Below are 7,107 nucleotides of genomic sequence, written 5' to 3'. Positions count from 1 at the left end.
CAACTTAGACCCTATCTCAAAAGAAAACAGCTCTGGGGATGTAGCTCAGTGGTAGGCTGCTTACCTAGCATGCTCGGACTCTGGGTTCAGTTCCACACACACACACACACACACACACACACACATACACAAAAGGCAGATGGTGCCACCATTTTGTCATTGGCCAAACCAGACTCACCAGTGAGTTTAGAACTAGGGAATTCCAGCTTTTACACCAATAGTGCTACTTACCAGCTGGGAGGTGGCCCCAGGCAGAGTCCCACCTGCTGAGCAGCACTAAAGAAAACCTGAGTTCCTGCCCTTGGAGATCCAGGTTGCAACCCCCAGTGGCACAGTTGAAGGAGACCAGAGCCCTCCTCCATGTTCTGGTTGACTCCCAGGAGCTCCTTGTTGGCCCAGTCCTCCAGGCTCCTCTGTCTCTGCCACCCCTGGTGCTGCCATGGGGCTCCCAGATGAGGGCAGCGATTCTTCAGGCTTCACGGGAAGTGGACGACATGAGAAGGGGCATCTGGAAGTGGCCTCAGGACACAGGGCTCTCCTACTCCCCTGCAGACTCCATCCTCCCTCCCTTACCAGACCACTCCCATAGCTCTCCCTTGCTCTCTGCAGAGCGGCCACCATACAGGAGCCCCCTCCCACCCCGAGGCTCATCCATGGCTCCATCTCCACAGAGGCTGTTCCTAGAAGAATTTGGGTGCCACTTGCTAAGGCTGTTTCCACCTTGTGTGGGATGAAATGAACAGGTGGATGGAAGGGCCTAGCCCTGCTCTCCCAAGGGCTCTGTTTTAGGGTATGCCGGGTGACAGCTGCAAATCCCTGCCCTGTCTCACCTCTCTGGGAGGCCTGCCTGGCCCAGGATGCTTGAAGGAAAGAGGGCCAGAGGTGCACCACACCTCCCCATGCCTCTGAGTGCTGGCCTGCTGCAGCTGTGCCGGGTCACCTCTGACCCCTGGCAGGGCAGGGGACAGGGGAGCACCTCTGTTCCCACATGTGCTGGTGAGCTTGAGGCCTTCTGGAAGTCTCCTCCTGGGGACAGCAGCCAGAGAGCCTTGTTTGGGATAAGCCCAGGTACTGGGGTGACTTTGGGGTGGCCAGTGCCCAGTCCCTACCCTGAGCTGCAGTTTCCTCATCTGGCCAGTGTCTGTGTTGGCCATGATCCCTGCGCCTGACCTAACAGGAACAAGTTCTGGCATGTCTGCTGCTCACACAAGGTCATGTCCAACTCTTGGTTCAGTCCCCACATGTCCCAACCCTGTGTCTTTGGTGGAGAGTACATCGTAATGTCCCTGTGCAGGTGGAGACAGTTGCCGTCTGAAAGGCTGAGTGGCACCAGCTTCGCAGAAACCGGATGGCAGATCCTGGCTTTCCTGAACCAGGGGGAGTCTTCTGCGCACCTGTATGTGTGGAGAACTACCTGGCCACGCTCCCCATGGGCGTTCCTTGCCAGCCAGCCTGCCTCAAGGGCAGGCCCAGCAGGGTTGCCACGGAGACAATGCTATTACTGGAGCTAATGGCAGGCCTGTGCCAGCTGCTAGCAGCTATTACAGTCCCCAAACTCCCACTGCAAGCTGTCCACTCTTGTCCACCATGGCCTAGGGGCTCCAAGACCCGGAGGCCTTGGGAGCAAGGCAGGTTCATGATTCTCCCCTGTCCCCCGGGAGGCCGTGCACGCTTGGCGAGCCACCCAGCCTCCTCTGAATGTTTGCTCCCCAGTGTCTGATGCCTACCTCCCTGATGGGGTGCGGAGAGGGTTAACTCAGGTAATCTCCGGAACGTGGTGAGAACTGCTCCCACTTGGGAAGAAGGCAGTGACTTTGAGCTATGATTCCTAGGCTTTTCCCCTCTGAGATAAGAACTCCAGGCAAAAACCACAGCCCTGGCTGCCCCTTAGGTCCTCTCTCCTCAGCACCTTATTTGAAACAAATCTGCTCATTCTGTACCCACCCCCCTGGAACACTTCCCCCTCCAGCTCCCCAGAAGATGATCAGACCCAGCAGCCCGCCCGCAGCAGGCCGGAAGCCATCGCACACGCTGCCTGCGCGTGACGACGGGGCGTTCACGGAGCCCCCTGGTTCCCGCACTGCGTGGTTCCTCCTTTCTTGATCTTGACTGAGCCTCTCCTCGGAGGCTTCGAGCTCGCTGGGTGCAGAGGCTCCTCTCTCAGCTCCCGGCCACATGTCTCCTGACTTCTTTTGGGTGAGCTGACAGGAGATGTAGTTAGGAGCCCTCTGTGAACACAGCGAGGGGACGTGGTTTATTAGGTCAGAGTTCCCAAAGTGCCCCACCTCTGAGGCAAAGGCCAAACAGTATCTCTCTCTAGTTAATTGCAAAGCCCTGGGCTCTCTGCTTTTACCCTCACTTTCTTATTATTCAGATAAGGAAATACAAGCTCAGGATGGCTGAGTGATTTGTCTACAGTCACACAGTAAATTGCAGAGCAAGGGATTGGGCCTGCCTGACCACCCACTGGGGTGCTGAGCCACCGTTGCTCACTCCATCAGTTGAAGTCAGAACCACTGAGTGGTGCCACACTCCTGAGGGCAGGAGCTGGGTGGGGCTGCCCACCTGACCCTCACTCCTGGTGAAAAGTGATGCATGTGTGATTGAACTAGTGATGGTGGTGATGCACTTGAGCTCACAAATGTGCTTCCAGAACAATTAGAAACTCTTCAAGCACCAGCTATTGGATGTGCTGACAAAGAGAGGCGGGGGGTCAAGGCTTAAATGGCGTGGAGCTTCGCCGTCACACGACACAGGCCCAGGCGCCTCCTCTGCTGCAGTGCCCGCGGCCTGTCTGGGACTCGACTCCCCACTCCCGGGACCTGCTCCATGTGACTCATATCCTAGCAGGGCAGGAGGCTGTGGAGACACCTGGGGGAGGGCTGGGCGGCTGTTTCCAGCTACCTCTCCTCTGGGGCGGGAGGGCGGGGGGGGGGGGTGGCGGGGAGGGGACAGGCCTGGCCCCAGCTGGGCCTGATTCTCCTATGATGGAAAACTTCGAGAAGGAAAGGGCAGCCCTAGATCTTGGAGTAACTTCGAGGGGGGAGTTTCTCTGTCCCAGCTCTCCACCCCATCCTCTTCCCTGCTCCTTGAGAAGAGGCAGGGGAGGCAGGTGGGAGTCCTCAGGGTATTCAGGGTATTTGCTAAGCAAAAGCTCATTGTGGACAGCTGGCCCAGCTGAGAGGCAAGTGGCTTCCCTAGTGACTCTGAGCAAGCCTGCTTCGGTGAGTCCTCACTTGGGGGAGGGGATGATGTGGGCATGATGTGGGGATGATGAAGCTGCTCTCTTGTGACAACATGGCCACCTTCCAACCTGGGTAACTCAAGGTGCAAAGCCCCGTGAGACCCTGGAGACCTGCTACAACAAGGAACAGAGGCCTGGAGAGAGGAACATGGGTGCATTAATGACAGAGGGTTGAGGCCACACTGGGTTGGCCAGTGAGGACTAGACAGAGTAGGAAAGATGCCTGCCCAGGGGCAGATGCCTTAAACATACCCACACGAGCGCTGGTCTAGGGCTGTCATCCTGGGCCAGGCAGCTGGGTGGCTATCCATTTGGCATGGATTTTGAGAGTTTTTAAGAATTTGATCTCGATTTTTGGAAAGGACTCAAATGAAGCGTGAATGAGGCACTAGGGAGGTTGTACCGGAAGTCCTGCCTGCAGCCAGGGGCTCTCCGTGCTGGTGTAGCTCCTCCTGCCGCGTGACCTGACACTGTTCCCAAGCCTCTCTGTTTTCTTATCTGCCAAGCGCAGAAAATAATCCCAGCGCACCAACTTCCCAAGAGGACAACCAGATCCAGCCTATGAAAACAATCAATTAGGAGCCTCACCAACACAGCAGGCTGCAACTGCTCACTCATGCCCAGGGCAGGACGAGTCTGGCCTCAGAGAAGGGATCAAGATTGGTCCCTGTAAGAAAGATGTGTCAACAGGTGGGTCAACGGGATCAATCATTTCAGAGCAGGCCGGCGTATCACTGCATTCTGTAGCATCTTCCAGTAGCCCCCCAAGATGGGTCTCATTGCATCCCTTTCTGAAGGAGCCATCAGAGATGGGGAGGTTGAAGGACTTGCTAACAGTCACCTAGCTGATCATGAGCGGAGGAGCAGGAAGCCCTGCGGAGACTTGTCTGCTTCTGGAGCCACCACCTACAGGACGCCGAGGCTCCTGGGGGAGACATATCATAAGCCGAGGTTGGAATTTGGCAAGCAAAGATCCCGACAGTCCCACTGTGAGTCCTTAGGGAGCCACCAACCAGATGAGACTGAGTCCCCGTCATAATGAGGAAGAACGGCAGTGGGATCGTTATGCCTTGTGGGCTATTGGGAAGATGAAGTTTGGTCTTAAAACCACATTGAAATCACAATTATTATAACAAACTGGTCACAAATAGCTGAAAGGTCATTGGGCAGGGCTGTATCTTGGCCTGGGTAGGGCATGGGGATCACAGGGACCACTTCAAAATCTTAGGGAGGCCCTGCCACAAGGTGGGCATCCTGGTGAGAAGCTGACCTCCCTCACCTGCCCTCGTCCGCACCGTGACTGACCGACTCCCACTGTCGGTGCAGTTGGGGGCTACAAGTCCCAAAGTGATCCACCCGTGGTGACCTCCCACCTGGGCCCTTCCTAAAGCTCTGCAAACCTGCTTCCAGCCAAGGAACCACCCAAGGGGGTGGTAGAGGCAGATATTCTAGGGGGTGGAGAGACGTCAGGTGACAGACACTTGGTGGATAATGAGGGCTGGGTCCCCACTGACATGGGTCCCCAGGGAAGGCAGCTTCTGCATGGCTTTAAAAGCTTCAGGATGTATTTCCTTGAGAGATGGGAGGAGAGGTGGAGAAGGGAGTTCTAGGCAGTGGGGATGGCTAGAGCCAAGGAGCTTGCACTAGAGAGTGAATGGGCGATGGCAGGTCACGAAAGGTCCAGAAACCGTGGCCAAGCCCAGACTGGCCATGGGAGACAGGAGCCACCTGCAGATTCTCAGGCCAGTGTGGGGCAGTTGGAGGGCATCCTTCCTGCCTCTGGGACTGCTCTGTTATTCTAGAGAAGGGGCGGAGCTGAGACAGGCAGAGGTTCCTCCACCCACAGCACATGCCACAGAGGCGGCCATGTGACCCTGTGTCCCCTCACCAGGACCCCTGAGCGTGGTTTCTGTGGTCTGCTTTCAGCAACAGACGAAGCCAGCCACAGGCAGCCCCTCCCAGGCCACCTCCATAATGACCCAGAAGGGCCATGCAAATGAGCACGGAAAAAGTGACAGGGGCCTTTGTGTAAGATGGTTTCCTTTCCCAGGCCCCAGGCTGAGGTGGGGGCAGTGGGGTGGTTCAGCCCCCTCACCTATGTGTAGAGAGAAGCAGAGGCTCTGTTTTCAGAGGCTGAATCCCGGTTCTGGGTCTTTCTCCCTTTCACCAGGGCACTTCTCCTTCCTGAGCCTCAGTTCCCTGCCTGTACCCAGAGCAGGGTGCATGGCCTGGCTCTCTGCAGGGCCTCAGTGCATCTTACTTTCTCCTCTGACCCAGGAGCCTGGTCCATGCACAGAGAGGTCAGGAATGCTGAAGCACACAGACCCTAAGGGACCACATAGGACATGCCAGACACTGGGCATGAGGCCTGCTGATATGAAGAGGACCGTAACCTAACCCATTCCCCTGACTTTTCAAACCCTGAATGGTGAGAAGTGGAGCACGGCCCTGCCAGCCCAGGCTGCTGGAGGGAGCCCCTGCGCTCACCCCTTGTGAGATTCCCAGGAAGATCTGACAGGCTTCCGAAGAGGGTAGAGCCCTGGACAGACAGGACGGTGTCCTCTTCTGTGCTCAACTCCTCATTTGGCTGGCAAAGGTGGGAGGGAACGGGTGCAGGTGGGACCCCATTCGGAGTGAAGTCGATGGCTGCTCACTCCTAGGGCTTTCCTCTTTGCCCCCATTCTGAACCAAGTTGCCTCCTGTCAAATCCCAGCTCTGTCTCTTCTAGGGGTGTAACCCCAAGGTAGCATGTGCCTCAGCTTCCTCATCCTGGAAATGGGCCTAACGAGTGCTTCTCCCTACGGAGGTGAGAGAAAAATCAGTTGATCTCTGTGAAGCCCTCCACCCCCCGCAGTACCTGATAATGGGTAAGGGGTTATTTCTGTTCAAACAGGCCCCCGGGGAAAGCTGTGCCCCTGAGTGCCCTTTGCTCCCCCAGGGACCTCTGCAGATCGAGTCTGGGCTCAGCCAGTGGCAAGCAAGGATTGGCTCTGAATCAAGATGAACTGAAGAGGAAGGGGAGCCTACACCTTCAGGGATCAATTCTCTAGTTTGTTACTAGTGGATTTTCTGGAGCACTAGAGGGGGCAGAGCGTCTCTTCTGAGCCTGGCCCGGCACTTGGTGCTTCTCACTGCAACTTCCCTTTGACACCAATGATGCCTCTTTTCTCCTTTGGGGAGAGAAAGGGGGAAGAGGGAGATGCTGTCTGAGTGAGAAAAAAAGATAAAGAGGAAGGAGGTGGCCCGGGAATGGTTTCTGAGCAGCCTGAGGGGTATCACCTGCTGCAGGTGATATAACCTGCTCACCTGCTTCTCCCTCCAGTGGACCTGACCCCCACCTGCTCTGGCCCTCCTGGGCAAACACCTGACCCTCTGAGCTCCTGCTCCCTGGGAAGTGGCACCTGGGGGTGCAGGAGGAGGCAGCGTGGAGCAGTCGTCCACAGGGACTCGCCTTCCATCCAGGGGCTTTATGGCCCAGCAATTCAAGAACAAATTATCATTGTTCCCACTGCCCAGATACAAAACAGGCTGGGGCTCAGGGTGCTGCTGTGACTTGCCTAACATGTGCCCCAGTCTGCCCAGGCCCCCTACACTGGATTCAATAGGCTGAACCCCCGTCTACACAGCAGACTCTGGACATCCAGCCCTGGCCAAGGCCTCACATGGAGTCTGGCCTGAGGCAGGGTCACAGCCTGCTGCCCTGCTCCAGGACCAACAGAGAAACAGGAGATGACTTGCCCTGGAATCTCCCCTGGACCTTCCTTCCAGCACCAATTGCAAGACTGGCTGGGACTGCCCTGAGCAAGCTGGCCATGACCACTCGAGGTCAGTGTTTGTGGCCGGGACCCAGGGATAGGGTGGTT

General features: G+C 56.7%; 1 pseudogene; it reads left to right on the top strand.

Moving 5' to 3' along the window:
* The first annotated feature begins 6,263 nt into the window (after positions 1–6,263).
* LOC143396226 (small nucleolar RNA U3) lies at positions 6,264–6,454 on the top strand (annotated as a pseudogene).
* The last annotated feature ends 653 nt before the right edge of the window (positions 6,455–7,107 follow it).

This window comes from Callospermophilus lateralis, chromosome 3, assembly GCF_048772815.1.
Source record: "Callospermophilus lateralis isolate mCalLat2 chromosome 3, mCalLat2.hap1, whole genome shotgun sequence".
Classification (NCBI taxonomy): domain Eukaryota; kingdom Metazoa; phylum Chordata; class Mammalia; order Rodentia; family Sciuridae; genus Callospermophilus; species Callospermophilus lateralis.
The sequence above is the reverse complement of the archived record's forward strand: the minus strand, read 5'-3'. Positions and strand labels throughout refer to the sequence as shown.